General features: G+C 40.5%; 1 protein-coding gene across 1 annotated transcript in view; it reads left to right on the top strand.

Moving 5' to 3' along the window:
* LOC147831357 (uncharacterized) overlaps positions 1-16,253 on the top strand; it is a 148,438-nt gene extending 132,185 nt beyond the window's left edge. Inside the window, exon 7 of the mRNA XM_087307832.1 lies at positions 16,134-16,253. The gene's annotated coding sequence lies outside the window, so the exon portion shown is untranslated. The remainder of the gene's footprint in view (positions 1-16,133) is intronic.
* Positions 16,254-19,822: the final 3,569 nt, after the last annotated feature.

The raw sequence follows: 19,822 nt of genomic DNA, 5'->3' as shown, positions 1-19,822 counted from the left end.
CCTGGCCCTAATTTATCCTACTTCAACAGAAGTTTTACGGATTTAGATATATTTTTTGGGAAGTCGTGAGCATCTAGATAATTCTAGGAAATACGACAGTACGTTGGGAAGCGTGCAATCCCGATAGGGAGGACGCTGCGGAGGCCATCCGTTACCCGAGGGGGGATAGATGGCAGAATTTACATATGGACTAGCCCTAAAAAGGGGGAGTACGCATAGCAAAAGAGTGGTTAGCGGGGAGGGAAGACACGGGTCCGCCCAGGGGGGGGACTTAACCGTGGCGGAATAAGCATATGGGATCGCCTAGTGGGGATCACGCATAGCAGGCACCTTTACCCAAAACGCGGGCTGACCAGCGGGCAGACCTACAACGTAGTGGGCCAGCAAGTGACTCCTCCGCTGAGTCAGTGCTGGGGGCCACGGAGGAATCTGCAGGGCTCACCTGACGGGGAACTTTACTGACAGATAAAAAGGCGCACGTATCTCCGTGTTAGGGAAAATGGCGCAGCAAGCTTGTTTCAACACCCTACCGAATTGTTTCCTCAATCACCAAGGGTTACCTAATACCCTTGAGGAAACCGGCTCCACTCGCAGATTGTAAAACCTTGCAAATGTGTTGGGTGTCACCCAGCCCGCAGCTCTACAGAAGTCTGTTAGAGGGGCGCCGCGTGCGCGCGCTCGAGAGGATGCGAAACTCCAAGTGGAGTGCGCACGCGCTCTCGGGGGACGCGGCTCATCTCGGCTCTGATAGTGAAAGAAAGGCATCCACAATCTAGTGGGAACTTATTTCGGTACGGCACTTCCCTGCTGCCGACCGTTATAACAGACGAAGAGCTGCTCAGATGATCTAAACTCTGAGTGCGGTCCGGATAATACGCAAAACGCGAACTGGACAATAAAGAAGGGCTGGGTCTGCCTCCTCCGAGGGCAGCGCTTGCAGGCTCACTACCTCGTATTAAAACGGAGTGGTAGGAACCTTGGGCACATATCGTGGGCGGGGTCTCAGGACGTGAGAGAAGCCAGCCCAATTACAGGCACGAGTCACTGACCGAAAAATGCCTCCGGGTCCCCGACCCTCTAATCGATATCAACGCGACCAGCAGAGCTGTCTTCAGGGACAGAAAGATACTGAGTCGAGGATCGAAGGGATCTGACGCGGCTTGTGTAGCGAGGGCGAGATCCTAAGAGGGCATGAGAGGGGGCGGGATGGATTAATTCGCTTAGCGCCCCTGAGGAACCGGATGATGAGGTTATGCGTTCCCACGGTGCTGCCAGCCACCGCGTTATGAGAGCGGAGATGGCAGCCACGTAACCTTGAGTGTGGAGGGCGACAGCCTGCTCTCCAGCTTCTCTCGGCGTAAAGAAAGCACAACGCTGATCTGGCAAATTACGGGGGTCTTCTCAGCGAGAGACACACCATTCAGTGAATAGACTCCACGTCAGGGCATAGGCGCGCTCGGGGAGGGGGCTCTAGCCCGAGTGACGGTATTAGCCACCGCAATCGGAGGTTACCTAAGTCTTCCTCGCGTCTAAAATCTCTTCAAAGATCGGCGAGGGTGCCAGGTGGTGCCCTGTCCCTGAGAGAGTAGGTGCTCTCTCGAAGGTACTGCCAGGGGAGGGCTATCGCGAGGGAGAGCTCTGACATCCAGGTCCGGTTGAGCCAGAGGGGCGCAACCAGCAACCTGTTCCTCGTCCTCTTCCTGACCTTGCACAGTAACTGCGCGAGCAGGCTCACTGGGGGAAACGCGTATTTGCGCGTGCACCGAGGCCAGCTGTAAGTCAGTGCATCCGTGCCGAGAGCACTCGGTCAGGGAAAGAACAACTAGCAATGAGCGATCTCGGGGGAAGCAACAGATCGATCTGGGCTTCCCCGAATCGCGCCCATATCAGCTGAACAGACTCGGGGTGGAGTCTCCATTCTCCAGGACGCAAGGCTGCCGTGAGAGCGCATCGGCTGCACGGTTGAGCTTGCCTTAATATGAATGGTGTGCAGCGATTTCAGCCGCGGATGACTCCAGAGGAGCAGACGGCGGGCGAGCTGAGACATGCGGCGAGAGCGCATACCCCCTATACGGCTGATATACGCCACCGCCGCCGTACTGTCCGTCCTGACCAGCACGTGTTGCCGCTCCAGCACCGGAAAAAAACGGTGGAGAGCGAGGAACACTGCCAACAGCTCCAGGCGATATGCCAATGCAACTGGGTACCTTTCCACAGGTCCGCAGCCGCATGCCCGCAACGCACAGCCCCCCAGCCCGTGTTGGAAGTGTCTGCTGAAACGACAACAAGACTGGACCCCTGTTCTAGAGACACCCAGGTCTGTAGGAACGAGGGGTCGCTCCAAGGGCTGAGGGCGCGGCGACACAGCGCAGTAACAGAGACTCGGTGTGCGCGCGCGTGCCATGCGCGTCTGGGGACTCGATCGTGAAGCCAGTGCTGAAGTGGTCTCATATAGAATAATCCGAGCGGCATGAAGCGGCTGCGGATGCCATATGCCCCAGGAGCCTCTGAAATAGTTTCAGTGGGACCACTATTTTACTGTCGAGCTCTCTCAGACAGTACAGCATCAGCTGAGCGCGCTCTCCGGAGAGGCGCGCTGCCATGGTGACCGAGTCCAGCTCCAGCCCGAGAGAAGAGATCCTCTGCACGGGGGCGAGTTTGCTCTTTTCTCGGTTGACCTGAAACCCCCACAGGTGGAAGTGCCAGAGCACTTTGTCTCTGTGCATAATCAACTGCTCTGAGAGAGGGCAAAAATCAGCCAGTCGTAAAGAAATTGAGTATGCAGATGCCCGCGAGCCGAAGGGGCGCTGAGGCACCCTCCGCGGGCTTGGTGAGGACCCGCGGAGACAGAGAGAGCCCGAAGGGGAGGGCTTTGTATTGCCAAGCTCGACCTTCAAACGCAAACCGCAGAAACTGTCGGTGGCGAGGAAGAGTGGAGACATGGAAATACGCGTCCATCAGGTCTAATGCTGCAGACCAACCCAGAGGACGAACGCACCGGAGGATGCGCTTCTGCGTGAGCATTCTGAACGGCAGCTTGTGCAGGCAGCGGTTCAAAACGCGCAGATCTAGGATTGGCCGTGACCCACCGCTCTTTTGGGCACGATGAAGCGTGGGCTGTAAAACCCGCTCTCCATCTCGGCTGGAGGGAGCGGCTCGATTGCATCCTTCGCCAGGAGGACAGCAATCTCCTCTCGCAAGACAGGGGCGGACAGGGGGCTGACCCTGGTGAATACACACCCGTGACTTGGGGGGCCGTTTCGCGAACTGAATCGCATAGCCGAGTCTGATTGTGCGTATGAGCCACCGCGAAGAGCTGGCCCGCGCTAACCAGGCAGGCAGAGCTCTCGCTAATGGACTCATCGCTACAATCGCTGACGTACCAGCAGTGGGGCAGCGCGGAGTGAGTGTGCTGATCCGGGAAGCTCGCGGGTCCCACGGAAAAGCTGGAGGTGAGATATTTGCTCTCACTCCAAACCCGAGCTCCGGAGGGGAGGCTCGAGGGGTGGGAGAAAGGAGACCGTCCTCCCAGCGCTCGTGAGCCACTGGCGAAACGCACCGAATCTGCAAGCTAGAAAGCATAGCGTCCCAGACTGGCAGATTTCGGGCTGTCACATCTGGGGAAGTGAAAAGTGCCCTTTCATAATGTTTTCATGGCAGTAAAAAGTGCCGTTGGAAATGGGGCCCCGCCCTCCAGCGGGGAAAGAGCAAGTTCCCTCTTCTCCAGATGGCCTGTCCCAGGGGCGCTTCGCGGTCCGTTGCCGGACTTAGCGGCGTTCTGGGCAGGGGGGCTGCCTGCTTCCGAGGTGCCCGACGCGCTCGCTTCGCCTGAGGCGTGTGCGGGGGCGGAGCAGCTCTCGTAGGCGGGCGCCTTCGGCGAGGAGCAGGTATGAATGGCACGGCGGGCGGAGCGGGCTACGGACCGCCGATAAGACATCACCCACCAACTGCTCTCTCACCGCCTTGAATTCCTGGGTGAATTCACAGACAGTGTCGCCGAACCTGGCTGGGGATATGGGGAAGTCAAGAAAGCGGACTTTGTCGACTTTGCGCATATCAGCCAGGGGTGGCGCTCCTGGACCACTAATGTGGACATCGTCCTTCCCAACGCACACGCAGCGGACTCAGTAGTCCGAAGAGCTAAGTCGGCGGCGGTGCGAAGCTCGTAAGCCTGGGTTGGACCCACCCTCGTGCAGCTCGGCCAGCGCCTGCGCTTGGTAGCGCTAGTAGGTGGCTATCGCATGCAAGGCTGAAGCAGCCTGGCCCGCAGCTATGTAAGCTCTAGCTCCGAGGGAGGTAGATAACTTACAGGCTTTGGATGGGAGACGAGGCGGATCCCGCCAAGAAGAGGCGCCGCGCGGATTTACCGCCATCGCGCACTCAACCTGAGGAATCGCCACATACCCCCTGGCTGTTTCACCGTCAAGAGTGGTTAGGGTGGAGGAACACGCAGCACGAGCAGAAAAAAGTGCTTTACAAGACCGCGTGAGCCTACTGTGCACCTCCGGGAAGAAGGGAACGCCCCTCTAGTCGGTCCGGCCGCGGAGCTGGGGGATAAACCATCTCCAACCCACGGCCGAAGCAGCCCGGGAAAGCACGGCTAACATGTCCGTTTCAGGATCCGTAGTGACAGCGCTCACCAGCCCGAAGGGGGCGAGCGGGTCTGGATCATCATCGGACAATGAAAGCCCACCCTCCGATGCCGCGGTGGACATCTGGTCTCCGGTGTCATCGGGCGTAAGGGCTACCATCTGTTAGACGGATCGCTTCCCCCGCCCGAAGCTTGGTTGGAGCGCTTAGAGGAGCGGGAGGTCCGCGGGCCCGTGGGCGACGGATTATCTCTCGCTGAAACCCTCAGATCTGCCCGAGTGCCCGCTGCAGAGCAGGGGACAACTGGGGTGGTTCACCCTTTTGCAAAGGCTAACCGCGATCTTGCGCAACAGTCATGGCATCGCAATGACGACATGAACTGCCCGCGAGCAGCGCATTAACATGCTGGACCCCCAGACATGTAACGCAGTGCCCGCGCCCATCATCCGAGGACAGGAAACCACCGCATCCAGAAACGCACAGTCGGAGCGCCGTCCTGATAAGGACGTGCTGCACGACTGTGTTGCTCTTTCTGTGAAGTTTGCAACTTTATACGCACCGCTCTGGAGGACCGGACCCAAAGAACGCCAGGCAAGGGAGAAACCCAGCTCGACCGTCTGCCACTGCGTGTACACACTCTGGACCGGGAGAATGCTCTCGTTCGCTCAGAATCGCTGGTCACAGCAGGAGGAACCCTCATCGACTCGATCAGAAAGTCTCTGAAGCGAAAAGGATAGCGTCTGCTGGCGCCAGGTGAGCTTATATACTCAGTTGATTGCTTATGCCGCTCACCTGCGCAGGCTTGCGCTGCCAATTCATTCTTAATTGGCCCGTTCAATACTCTTTCAGACGAGTAGCTTCTGAACCGAACCTCCCAATGCGTGGATTTTACAAATCAAATCCACTTATAGTGCTGAAGTTCCCCCCGAAGGGGAAACCCAGTTCCTTTCAATGGAAGCTTCCCTAACAGCAAGTGCATGGTTGTTGCTTAATCAGATCCGGTCATGGCTGGACATTAATAAGGCTTATTTATATTATTTATTAGATTCTTATTTATTGTATTACATTAACGTCTACCCCCACCCCAACCCTAAACCCAACCATCAAAGTAATGTAAAAACAGTAGTTGTACTGAGTATTATTTATGATATAGTACTCAATAAATAACATTTTTTGAAGACCTACCCCAATCATAAACCCAATGGTTATAGTACTGTCAAATATTAATTATTAATATACAGTGTTATAAATGCTGCTCTATTTATGTGTATATTGTTAGCACTTCTGGCCGGCCGCGTATCTGATCTAGATTTTACCCAAGTGCATCCCATAAACTGTAAAAACAAATATCTGTTAATTATCAGTTTCCGGTGGCTTAGTGGGACGGTAAACAGTAAATGTATACTAGAAGTTTATTACAAGGATTTTGTAGCGTAATATACGACACCAACCCTGACGATTTATCACTTTAAAATATTAAAAATGTTAATAAAAGTGACCTTTTCAAACTTTTTAAGGTTAAAAGTTGTTGTAAGATAGATCAAGGTAAAATTCAAAAGCATAAATAAAAAACATTAATTACAAACTGACCGATAAACTGACTCACCCTTCTTCCCTAAAACCCAACCAATAGTGTTTTCAAAAACACAGATTGACCCGATCACCCCTTTTCCTAAACCTAAACAACAGTTTTAAAAAGCAATCCAGACAAAAGAAAAGCCCTCGTCTGGTTTTTACCACATTTTCAGATTTTACCACATTCTCACCCTGTTATTTACTTGTTTATTTTATTTGTTGGCTTTTGTTTACCTGTTTTCTGGAACAGTCCTTCACCAGACTAAAACCCTGTCGTCGTGGTTAAGTCCTCCCTGCGAACAGGAAAGCCATCCATATGGAGATATTTGGTCAGCTGGTAAGCATGAAAATACCGTCATGCCGTCCCGTATCAATTGTTTTAAAGACGAAATGCAGCCATATGCACCTCTGGCTACATAATTTGTCATCTCCCAAAACGGATATAGAGCTATGTTTTCAGAATGAACCTTTGTTGCAACTTTAGTAAATCAACTCCGAAGGCCAGAGGGCGCTATTGCAGAAACCCACAAACCTGTCCAAATACACATGAAGAAACCCAGTTCCTTTCAATGGAAGCTTCCCCAACAGCAAGTGCATGGTTGTTGCTAACTCAGATACGGTCATGGCTGGACGTTAATGAGATTTATATTATTTATTACATTTCCCATTTATTGTATTTCATTAACGTCTACCCCCACCCCATTACAAGGATTTTGTAGCGTAATATACGACACCAACCCTGACGATTTATCACTTTAAAATATTAAAAATGTTAATAAAAGTCACTTTTTCAAACTTTTTAAGGTTAAAAGTTGTTGGAAGATAGCTCAAGGCGCAATTCAAAAGCATAAATAAACAACATGAATCACAAAACAAGGAAAACTGCTATTTTACGGATATATTGCTTTGAAAGGCAGTCATCACCTTCAGTAAACGATGGACACACATTCAGAAAGCGTTCATCTCCTTAATGCAGAATCATTCACCCGCAGTGGTGTGATGCAGCCCTGTTTTTTGCCGCACCGTCTTTCAGTGCCAGTATCCCATATGGCGGTGATAAGCACCATGGAGATTCTGGCCAGAGACGAAACGCCACACCATTCCAACACAGGAACACATGTCGGTCACTGCTCCCAACAGGATGCAGCGCTGAGGACATATTGCGCTAAGACTTACTGTAAAAAAAAAGAAGCAAAGCACAGGAACCTCATAAATCAAGAGAACAATCCTGACGCGCCACCCACACATCTCACATTAAACAGACATTGCATTGTTCCACGCACATTTTTGACTGTTGACACATCCGCATTGAACAATAAACTCGCATTATTAGTCTGCGGCGCGCTGCGAACGCGGGGAAAAGCACTTGGCATCCTTTCGAAGGGTATTTTTTTTGGGAGAAAGCATAATATTTACGCCGAGGCATCACGTTAAAATGAAGAGGAAAACAGACAGGATGAACGGCTCATATATCAAGTGAAACCTTGAGGGTCAGCCGTCACGGGACGTTGCGTAATTTTCTTGGATGTGGAGAGGAATGGTGTTTTTTTTTTTGGGAAGTGTAAAGGATTTGGGTTGTTTTGTAAGACAAATGTGAACAGATTTTAAGCTTGGCTGAATTGATGGACAGTTTTAAACGTGATGTGTTTGCATACTGTTGACGTCTACATTTTTAACCATCCTGTGAGTCTTTAATTCTTTTTTAAAAATTCCCTTGAACAGGGATATTTTTAATACATTTTAAACATAGTAATTCATTTCTAATAAGTATTTTATTTGGGCTTTGCCATGATGACAATATTTCACTAGTTATTTCACTAGATATTAGCATTCAGCTTAAAGTGCAACTTAAATGCTTAATTAGGTTAACTGGGTAGTTTATGTTAATTAGTCAAGTCATTAGACAACAATGGTTGGTCCAACAGTGGTTAATCATAGGGGGGTGGGGTGGGGGGGGGTCTCTCCACAGCACCACCAGTGTGCAGCATCCACTTGGATGACATGGAAAATGTGCAGAGCTGGTGGTACTCCATGAACTTGGTTGAGAAACACTGTATTGGAGGAATGAATTAGCAATTAAAGTCTTTTGCATCAGCCCTATTCCATTAAATATCAGTGGAATAGGCCTATGGATCATATACAGAAACACAATATTTAGCTAGAACATTTGTAGAAAATCAACTAATGTTTTATTTGGAGTACTGCTTATAAGGAAAAAATATTGATTTGTTTATTATTTATTTTTGTTGTTCTTCTTGTGTAAATCTACAATGTTTAGGGTGATGGTGTTCTTATAAGGGGTTTGCAAAAGAGCAAAAAGACAATTGATTTGGTTTGAGGTAAAACCAAACCAATAAATAAATTTTTATTTAATATATTTGGCCTCACTTTTGAAGAAAAACTAAAATATATATGTTTGTTCTTGTAACTCTTTTGAAGTAATGTAAATAATAGTTTCAGTATTTGTTTTAAATGCCGCTACATAAATATTAAAACATGATTTTTTTTTCTAGCTGTTTTGAAAAAAGCAGAAACAAATAATTTTATAATTTTTTCTTGGTCAATATATAATTTAATATGATTAGTTCTTGTAGTACCTTTAAATAAAAGCATCAATATTTTCTTGTACTTTATGTATTATTATTATTTCTTGTAATGAATGCTTTTGTAGTTTAAAGGAATTTAAATAATTTTTTTATGTACATTATACTTGAAAATAAATTTTACAATTTATATGTATGTATATATATATATATATATATATATATATATATATATATATATATATATATATATATATATATATATATATATATATACATACATACATACATATATATATATATATATATATATATATATATATATATATATATATATATATATATATACACAGTTAAAGTCAGAATAATTTTTTTAATTGTCTATTTTTTTTTATATATTTTGCAGATTATGTTTAACAGAGCAAGGACATTTTTACAGTATGTCCAATAATATTTGTCTTCTGTTTTATTTCGGCTAGAATAAATGCAGTTTTAAATTTTTTAAACACCATTTTAAGAACAAAATTATTATCCACTTTAAGCAAATTCTTTTTTATTCGATAGTCTACCGAACAAACCATCGTTATACAATAACTTGCCTAATTACCCTAACCTGCCTAGTTAAGCTAATTAACCTAGTTAAGCTTTTAAATGTCACTTTAAGCTGTATAAAAGTGTCTGGAAAAATATCTAGTCAAATATTATTTACTGTCATCATGGCAAAGATACAATAAATCACTTTTTCGAAATGAGTTATTAAAACTATCCTGATTAGAAATGTGTTTTAAAAAAATCTTCTTTCCGTTAAACAGAAATTGGGGGAAAACATACAGTAAACATTAAATAAAATAGATAAAAAAAAAAAAAAAAATATATATATATATATATATATATATATATATATATATATATATATATATATATATATATATATATATACACACATTTGATATGGTATATGGATACAAATTATGTATACATTTTTATATATCTATGCAACAAAATAGTTTTGTATAGTTTTATTTCTATATATGTTTGTGTGTATCACATATACATGATTATATTTATATATAAACATATATTATGTCAAAATTAAATTTTATTTTGGATGTGATTAATTATGATAAATCTTTGCCCTGCACCAAACACTAAATAACATTTTATTTTTTGTCTCAAAAATATTTTCGAACACATCTTCAAAACAAGATTTATTTACTTAAAAAAATATTTTCAAAACTGCTTTCAAAATTACAGTTTAAATTGATTTATAAATTTTGTTTTAGATATTTGAAAAACAATTCAAGCTTATTTAAAAAAAATGAATGATATCTGTGGAATGCGTGAATAATAATCAGTAATATGCGCATTAAAGGAATAATTGGCCTCTAAATTAAAATTATGTCATTATTTATTCATTTCGTGTCATTCCATCCCCTCTCTTTGAAAGCTTAATTTCCCCCATTACTGAACAATATATTTGTTCACCATAAAAACACTAAAACAGTAATGCAGTAATACAGTAATCAGCATATAAAGGGAATAATTTGCCTAGAAATCGTAATTTGTCGTTATTTATTCATCATCATCATCATCATCATCATATTCTTTACTATATAATATGCATTTACCCCATTAAGCAAACAATATATTTGCTCATCGTTCATCAGAATTCATAAAAACAACAAAAATAATTAGCCTACAATAAAAATAATCTAAATATGTCATTATTTACTCATCATCATGACATTCCATATGCATATTTCTCTCTACATGATATTAATTTCCCCGCCAAACAATAAAAGTGCTCACCGTTCATCAGAAATCATAAAAAACAACAACAAACATCAACATCGTCACCGGTTTCGTCACCTTGAGTGAATACTGTACACTAGTTAGCGCCGGTGGTTAACAAGCTGAGAATGAGACGTGTGGGCCGACCCGTTGTCATAATCTGTCAAAACGTGTCATGTCTAGTCAGAGCTGGAATGACGGCCCACATCAAGGCAAGAGTTTGTGTGTTTAAGGAAAGCTCCAGTCTGAAATAACCACACCTGCAGACATGCTGCTGCAGACCCACTCTACATACAGCTCACTTTCACAGGCTTCCTGCAAACCATTGTTACTGTGTTTCTGGCCATTGTAAGGCCCTTTTGGAGGAACCCAAGTCCTACTATCTGAAACTGAAATGGAGATTTTAAGGAATTTTGCTGATTAATAAATAAAAATAATCATAATCATAATTTATATATTATGAATATTTTTGGAATAATTATATGGCTTAGTATTTGATTTATTGAATGTAGGGGAGTTTTGTTGATTAATAAATAATAAAAAATAATAATAATAGGTGGTTCATTCCGCTGTGGCAATCCTAGATTAAAAAGGACTATATGCCGAAAAGAAAATGAATTAATTAATTTTAATAATAATATTTATTATTTTAATAATTTATATATCATGAATATTTTTGGAACAATTATATGGCTCAGTATTTGATTTATTGAATTTAGGGGAACTTTTTTGTTTATTCAATAATAATAATCATCATTTATATATTACGATTAGTTTTAGAGTAAAATTATACGGCTTAGTATTTGATTTCTTAAATGTAGAGGGAATTTTTTGATTAATAAATAATAATCATAATCATCATTTATATATTATGATTATTTTTAGAATGATTTTATGACTTAGTGTTTGATTTAATGAATGTAGGGGAATTTTGTTGATTAATAAATAATAATAATCATAAAAATCATAATCATAATTTATATAATATAATCAATTCAAGAATATATGGCTTAGTATGTGCTTCATTGAACGTAGATGAATTGTGTTGATTAATAAATAATAATAATAATAAGAATTTATATATTATTATTTTTGAAATAATTATATGGCTTAATATTTGATTTAAAGAGAGATTTTGTTGATTAATAATAATAATAATAATAATAATAATAATAATAATAACAATAATAATAATCATCATCATCATAATAATCATCATCATAATCATAATTTATATATTATGAATATTTTGGCTTAGTATTCGATGTATTGAATTTAGGGGAATTGTTGAGATTAATTACTTACTTAATAATAATAATAATAATAATAATTAATATTTTAATAATAATAATAAAAACAACAACAATTATTAAGATTTATATATTATAATACATTTTTTGGAATAATTATATACACTGTTAACCCTTACTGTAGATTATGCAGTAAATAACTGTAAAATAGCCAGTGTTTTGCTGTAATAAAAGGAAACAGTATTTTACTGTAAAAGGAGCAGGATTTGTATGAAATTTTGTAGTGCAAAGAATAAATTACAGTAATTTACTTTATGTATCCATTACAGATAGTTACTGTGATAATAAATGGTAAATTACTGCTCAACCATTATTACCTCATGTACTCTGATGCTTTATGTTGCTATATATATATATATATATATATATATATATATATATATATATATATATATAAATATATATATATATTTTTCAGTTTTGGTATATGTATGGTCAGTATTGAGGAGAAAGTGAGACAATGCATTGATGATAAGCTAAATTTCTCTGCAGACATCTTTGTGTTTTCTTTGTTTCCTTTTATGTTTTTAACATTGAGTATCAGGAGTCAACCAATGTCAATGTCACAGAGCTAATTAAAAGGTAAAGATATCAACGAGATGCATTTAAAGGCAAAAATATTCACACAGAGCAACCAAATTATCACAACCATTTTTATAACTTTGTTTACTTTTCTATAATTAATCTAATTTGCCTAGTTTAGCCTATAGTTAAGCTTTTAAATTGCACTTTAAGCTGAATATTAGTATTTTGCTAAATAACTAGTAAAAATGTGTTATTTAACAGCACGTACATACATTTTTGCAGAGACTCAATTAATTTGTCTGGAAAACTTCAAATGAAGTAGGTAAAAGTGGCATTAACAGTATAGTATAAAGGCTTTCCTAAATAAATGTATTAATCAGGTTATTTTATTTATTTATTTATTTTTATTACTACAGGTTTGGAACAACCAACATTTATTTATTTTTTGCTTTGGATGAAGTTTTTATATTTTTATTGTTTTTATTCAATGATATGTGCATGATTGTGATAAATGTAGGCAGTTCCTTTGAAAATATGCTATGTACCAGGGATGTCAAACTCCTGAAGGGCCGCAGCCCAGCAGAATTTAGTTCCAGCCCTGCTTCAACACACTACCTTTAGATTTAGTTTGATCAGGTGTGTTTAATTAGTATAACTGCACTGTTACTCTGTAGATTGTGCAGTAAATAACTGTAAAAAACAATGATTTAGGCATCACCACACACTCCCACAGGCTGTCCGTCTTATTCTAAACACAAAGGTGTTAGAAAGAGTTTTCAGAAAATGCCGGCCCTTTAAGGGAGCCAGGTGTTTGATTTGTTTACTGCTGAGTGTGCTCTATGCTATGTCCATCAATTCAGATGTAGAGTCTGTTATGTTTTAGGCTTTAAATAAGAATCTACAATGAGTAAGTAAAATGTGTTCAAATGTTTTTGAGGGTTTCTAAAATAAGGCTGTGTTTTAAGTTATACTGTTGTTATCTTGAACTGTGTACTTAAAAAAAGCTACATTGTTAGCTAGTTAGCCTCTCCTCATATAACTTCTTACATTACTTTTGTTTTAGTACAGTATATGTATTTATTGGATATTGCATACTGCCATAATGTACAGATGCTAACAGTTGAATGTATCTTTCTGGCAACTAAGCCAAAATTAAATTCCATTATCTCAGTAAGGTAACATGTGCACATCATCACAGGGAATCACAAAAACATGATACACATAGCCATCCACACACAAAAGCTCCCCTGTCCGGTCCCAGGTTGTGAGTTTGTTGCAAAAGTATTTTTCAGAGCAGTGTTTCCACCTATGAATTTATATTTGAAACAATAAAAAAGTTTGTTGTCATGAGATAATTATAATAGTAAAAGATTTTATCCTTTGGTTTTTCATTGTTGCCAACTTTATTTTTGTTTTCTACAATTATTTTAAACTTTTTATTGAGATTTGACACAGTTTTTAATTATTTAAAACTTTAAAATTTAAAATATTTATTTTGTATTTTTTTGCTGTTCAGTTTTTTTTTTTTTTTTTGCATGGTCAGCATTGAGGAGAGAGTAACACATTTCACTGCAGCACTTTGTGTGTGTGTGTTTATTGGATATGTGATTGTGATCAATGTTGGCAGTTGCTTTAAAAGTATTTCTAATACCAGGGGTTCTTAATCCTGTTCCTGGAGATCTACCTTCCTGCAGATTTCAGTTGCTATCCATATCAAACACACCTAAACCAATTAATTAGGACCTGAACACCACTTGATAATTACAGGCAGGTGTGTTTGATATGGGTAGCAACTGAAATCTGCAGGAACGTAGATCTCCAGGAACAGGATTGAGCACCCCTGCTATATACCATGGGGGTCAAACTCCAAGTTCCTGGAGAACTGCAGGGCAGCAGAGTTTAGTACCCACCCTGCTTCAACATTACCTGTAGAATTCTAACAAGCCTTAATTAGTTTGATCAGGTGTGTTTAATTAGAGTTACAGCTTAAAGTCCCGGTCACACTGCACTTTTCTCCCTATAGACTTCCATTCATACGCATGTGAGTACTGCAGACCTGGAATGATAGCTCACGAGACAAATTTCATAATTCGCAGCATTGGAAAGTTCAAGCTTGGAGAACGCTGAATGCGAAATCACATCATGTGATTGCTTGAGACCAATCAAAGATCAAAACATGACCTCTCTGGCTTGCTTTTTCAATCTCTAATTATTTTGTTTAATTCCACTACTCGCTTTGTTTAATTCCACTTCGCAGTGCAGAATATAGCATGCTTAAACATTAGTGTGACCGCAGCCTTACTGTGCAGACCTGTAATATGTAAGACAATATTTATATCTGCTGATTTTTTAATTTTGTTAAACATTTTCTGTTATTTATTTGTTTGGTGCCAAAACAATAAAATTAATTTGTCTGAAAAAATGTTATGCCTTCTATTTTTAAATAACAGCTAAGAATACTGATTAATTTTAGTAACACTACAATAACTATATATGACATACTATTAATGTGTATGCAGTATAATGCTGTGATTTGTAACACTACAATACAGTAATCAACTCTACACAGTTTCCAGTTAGTTACCACTGCTGCTCTATTACAGTAATTAACTGGCAACACTGTTGCCAGCTACTCACTGTATTGGTTCAGTTACAGTAAATAACTGGCAACACTGTTGCCAGCTACTCACTGTATTGGTTCAGTTACAGTAAATAACTGGCAACACTGTTGCCAGCTACTCACTGTATTGGTTCAGTTACAGTAAATAACTGGCAACACTGTTGCCAGCCACTCACTGTAATGGTTCAGTTACAGTAATTAACTGGCAACACTGTTGCCAGTTACTTACTGTAACCGAACTTTTACAGTGAGTAGCTGGCAACAGTGTTGCCAGTATTCTACTGTAAAAAACCCTGGTAAGGTCTAACAGTGTAGTTTAGTATTTGATTCATTGAATGTAGGGCAATTTTGTTGATTAATAAATAATAATAATAATAATAATTTATATGTTATGATGAAATTTTTGGAATAATTATATGGCTTAGTATTTAATTTACTGAATGAAGGGGAACTTTGTTAATTAATATATAATAATAATAATTATCATGGTGGCGCAGTGGGTAGCGATGTCGCCTCACAGCAAGAAGGTCGCTGGTTTGAGCCTCTGCTGGGTCAGTTGGTATTTCTGTGTGTAGTTTGCATGTTCTCCCCATGTTCTCATGGGTTTCCTCCGGGTGCTCTGGTTTCCCCGCACAAGTCCAAAGACTTGTGGTGTGGGTAAATTAGGTAAACTAAAATTGACCGTAGTGTATGAGTGCGATTGAGTGTGTATGGATATTTCCAAGTGATAGGTTGCAGCTGGAAGGGCATCCGCTGCGTAAAACATATGCTGGATAAGTTGGCAGTTCATTCCACTGTGGTGACCCCCGATTAATAAAAGGACTAAACAGAAAAAAAAAGAATGAATGAATGAATAGTTATCATATACATATAAATATATCATATATCATATACTAATATATAAATAAACAATATTATTTATATATTAGGATTATTTTTGGAATGATTATATGGCTTAGTGTTTGATTTATTGTATGTAGGGCATTTCTCAGTCTGTAAAAGATTATAGTGGAATTAAGTTTGGCCTAAATTGGAATGTTTTGGAAATCCACAGGGTACGCCAGAGGTACGTCAGGCTGCATTTCTTCTTTAAAATGAACACTACGGGACAGTATGACACCAACATGGTTTTTATTCCTTTTCGCTCCACCAACTGACTGTTTACCTCCATGTGAACAGCTTTTCCGATGTTACCAGTTTGCCCAGTAGCTCGTAGCGTACATTGGCAGCCTTGGGACGTAGAGCAGTGTTGATGGGTTCTGAGTGTAACAGGTATTAAATTTTTTTATGTTTTCGTTATAAATTCATGCAAAATCTTTGTTTTGTTGGTCATTAATATGTGGGAAATAAAAGAGAAACGTGTCGGCGCAATGACGTCATTGACGTGCGTTGCCGCGGTGACGTCAGTGACATAGCGCTCGCTTTGCTTCAGTCTGTCGAAGGACAGAGCAGAGCGAGCAGTAGCAGGCGTAAGAGGAGTTTTAAGAGAAGACTCATAACTGCATGTTCTCTGTTTGTGCAGCACTTGAACAAATGAGACCGCTGAACCTGCAGACAGACTCCAGCTCTTTACTTTACACAACACAACACAACGCAGAGGGGTAGTCGAGCCGTTAAGACCGGCCCCGGCTACATAGGGAAGTACAGTACGATTCTAGAAACCAGATAAAACAAAAACAAAATAATAAAATAAATGATGATGGCTTTTCTTTTTCTAGATTGATTTTTTGTAAACATTATGAGTTGGGTTTCGGTGAGAGGGTGCATGGGTATATCGGTCAGACAGCAAGCTTGCCTGGTTGACTGAAGTGTATACTGCGCCCTCTGGTGGATTTATGCGAGAAGAGGACATGCGAGAGACATTTGAGATTATCATAGGGTGTACACAGCGGCCACTGGGTGATTTGCAAAAACAAAAACCGCAAACAGACGTACATCCAGTTATGCATTTCACTGTTCTCAGAAATGTAGACCTGGGTACGTATCTGTAATGATCCTGGGTTGCATAATAACATATTTTTACTCCAAACTCAGCTCATAACTACAGCCGTGTGTTCGAAATAAATCCTTCTGAGAGGTGATTCCATCATTTGTTTATTTGTTAATCATCGACTGGGAAACGATTTGAATTTACATTTAGTAAAACGTTAAAATGCTAGTGCTTCATTTGGGACAACACTACACTCATGGTTAAGTATATACAGTAAGTGCATAGTACATAGTGTGTCATTTGAGACACAACTTCAGTGTCGCAGTGTAACATTTTCCACAAAGCGGAAAACATCAAACTTACATTTGACTCTCCACATTAAACTGGGACTATAGAAGTAAAGAGTTTCGACATAAAAAAAAAAAAAAACTGTCACACTTCACCTTTAAAATGAGGACGAATGAAATCTGGCTTTTGATTTTCAAGCTAAACCCCCAAAAGCACCATCAGGACGACCAGCATGACGGCTTTCTGTCCAGAGAGAGAGAAGGAGACTTTAATGAAAGAAATAGAGATGAGAGGACGGAAGAAAGAAAGAGGAAGAAAGACACTGAAAGAAAGAGCAGCTGCGGCTGACGAGCGAAATGCAGAGAAGAGGGAGGCATAAATCCTGTGTCCTATATAAAAAGAAATACTATCCATGTCAAGGAAAGGTGGGATGCCCTAAAATGAATGATAACAGACTCATTAAAAATAACGGCCGCCTAAATGATAAATGACCTGCCTCCTGAGAAGAGCAGCGCAAGGCGGCCTCTACAAATTAAGACCGCAGTGCTGTTAAAGGTGTTATTTTCCCCAGTACTTCCAGCACCAAAATATCAAGCAGCCGCACCATTATTTGCTCTTTATTACTGCCCAGCGATGGGACCTTTGGAGATTTAAGACGAGCTGGTACATTATCAGCCTCTGTTATTTTGTTAATTATCCTGATTCCTGATTTATGACACGCTACGGCTTAATTAAAAAGTGAAATTGCATCAAATCGGTGGGGTTTTATAGGGGCTGGAGCAAGAGATGCGTTTGTGTAAAGGAGTATTCGGAGCATTGTAGGAGGAAAAAGATAATCGGAGATTATGCTTGGCTGTGATACGTGTGTTTTTTGCTCAGGTAGAACATTAGAGAAGATTTCTAGCTGAAATCGAGGATTTTGGTGATCATACAGTTTAAGTCAATGGCTTCTGATTCTTAAAATGTTGTTAAAAACATTTACAAGCAACACAATTTTAATACATATCGTTCCCGACAATGCATTATGGTGTTATTAGGCGTTAAGGTCTTATTTACACTATCCCAGCATTTACACCATCCCAGCATTTTTGATGTATAAAAAAATGCGGTCCCACTTTATATTAAGTGTCCTTAACTGCTGTGTACTTACATCAAAAAAATAAATACAATGTACTTACTGTGTTTATAATGTATTTGAGAACACTTGTGGTGCTTTTGAGTTGAGATAGAGGTTGGGTTATGGACAGGTTTGGTGGTATGGGTAGGTTTAAGGGTGGATTAAGGTTTAAGGGATGGTCAACAGTGTATTTACAAATGTAGTTACAAAAGTTAATTACAGATGTAATTACATAGATGTATTTAATCAAGCATAAGTACACAGTAAATACATGTATTTACACAATAAGTACATTGCAATGAACTATTAATTTCTATGTAAGTACATATTAGTTAAGGCCACTTAATATAAAGTGGGACCAAAAATGCTAATTGATTTGATGTCAGTTGACTACCTTGATGTCAAAACGACACCAAATTGACATTTAACATGGAGTTAAAAACGCTTCAAAAACTGATAAAAGGACTGTCCTCTAATCGACTTTAGAAGTGTTTTTTGATGGCAATTTAAAAGTAAAATAGCATCAAATCAAAGGTTTTCAAAGTATTCAAGTGCTGATGATTGATAATAAAGCGTATTTGGCATGCTGTCCTGGGAGAGAGCCCTGAGCTCAAAAGATCCTCGAGCCCGGGGCTCCCTTCTGATAGAAGGGTGAGAGGGGAGTTTGAGCTAAAATAATGCCAACTTGGTTAGGTCAATTCACCTATATCGCATGTCTTTGGACTTTGGGAGGAAACCCGGGAACCCATGGGAAGCACGGAGAGAACATGTAAACTTTGCACAGAAACGCCAGCTAGCCAGGTAATGACGTGCACCAGTGACGTTCTTGCTGTAAGGCAATACTGCTATCAACTGGGCTGCCATGTCGCCCTATCTAAAAAGGGAGGAGGAATAGGGGTGGATTTCTTTAAAATGAAGATACTAAGGTAAGAATTTCTGGTTATTTATGGTGAGTTAGGAATTGACTGATTGGTGGATTGTGTATTAGCTAATGCTGGACCAGCCGTGTTCAATCATAAGCATGCGTTCCTTTCGAAATCAGTTTATAAATAAACCACACTTAGTGTGGACGTGCCCTGAGTCCTCAACCTTTTTATCACCGCAGACCGGTGACCACTTGACAATTTTACTGCGGGCCAGGGGTGGTGGTTTGTAGGTTGCTAGTCGACCATCAACTATTTTCTCAGAGGATGACAAAACATTGCTGTCACTCTGATACAGATTATCAGTTAGCACTACAGTGTTTGGGTGTTCTGTGTTTGGGGTATTAGTCTACCCAAATGTGTATATTCCAAACAAGCCTAAGCTTATCGGTGAGTTCTTGTCACATGACTTGCGGTGCGCTCACGATATTCATTCATCTGGAAGGCGCAAGCTCGTCATGCCGCGCATCTCTATTGGCAATAATGAACTTGCACAAATTCTAGAAAAGACGTAAAATGGGCCGCCAACATTTGCGATCTCCAGCAGTTGATTTTCTTGCACAGACATGGTGGATTCACCTGATTTGTTGACAAACGGGTTGTGGATCCT

The sequence above is a fragment of the Danio rerio genome, chromosome 23, assembly GCF_052040795.2.
Source record: "Danio rerio strain M-AB ecotype USA chromosome 23, GRCz13ab, whole genome shotgun sequence".
NCBI lineage: Eukaryota > Metazoa > Chordata > Actinopteri > Cypriniformes > Danionidae > Danio > Danio rerio.
The sequence above is the reverse complement of the archived record's forward strand: the minus strand, read 5'-3'. Positions and strand labels throughout refer to the sequence as shown.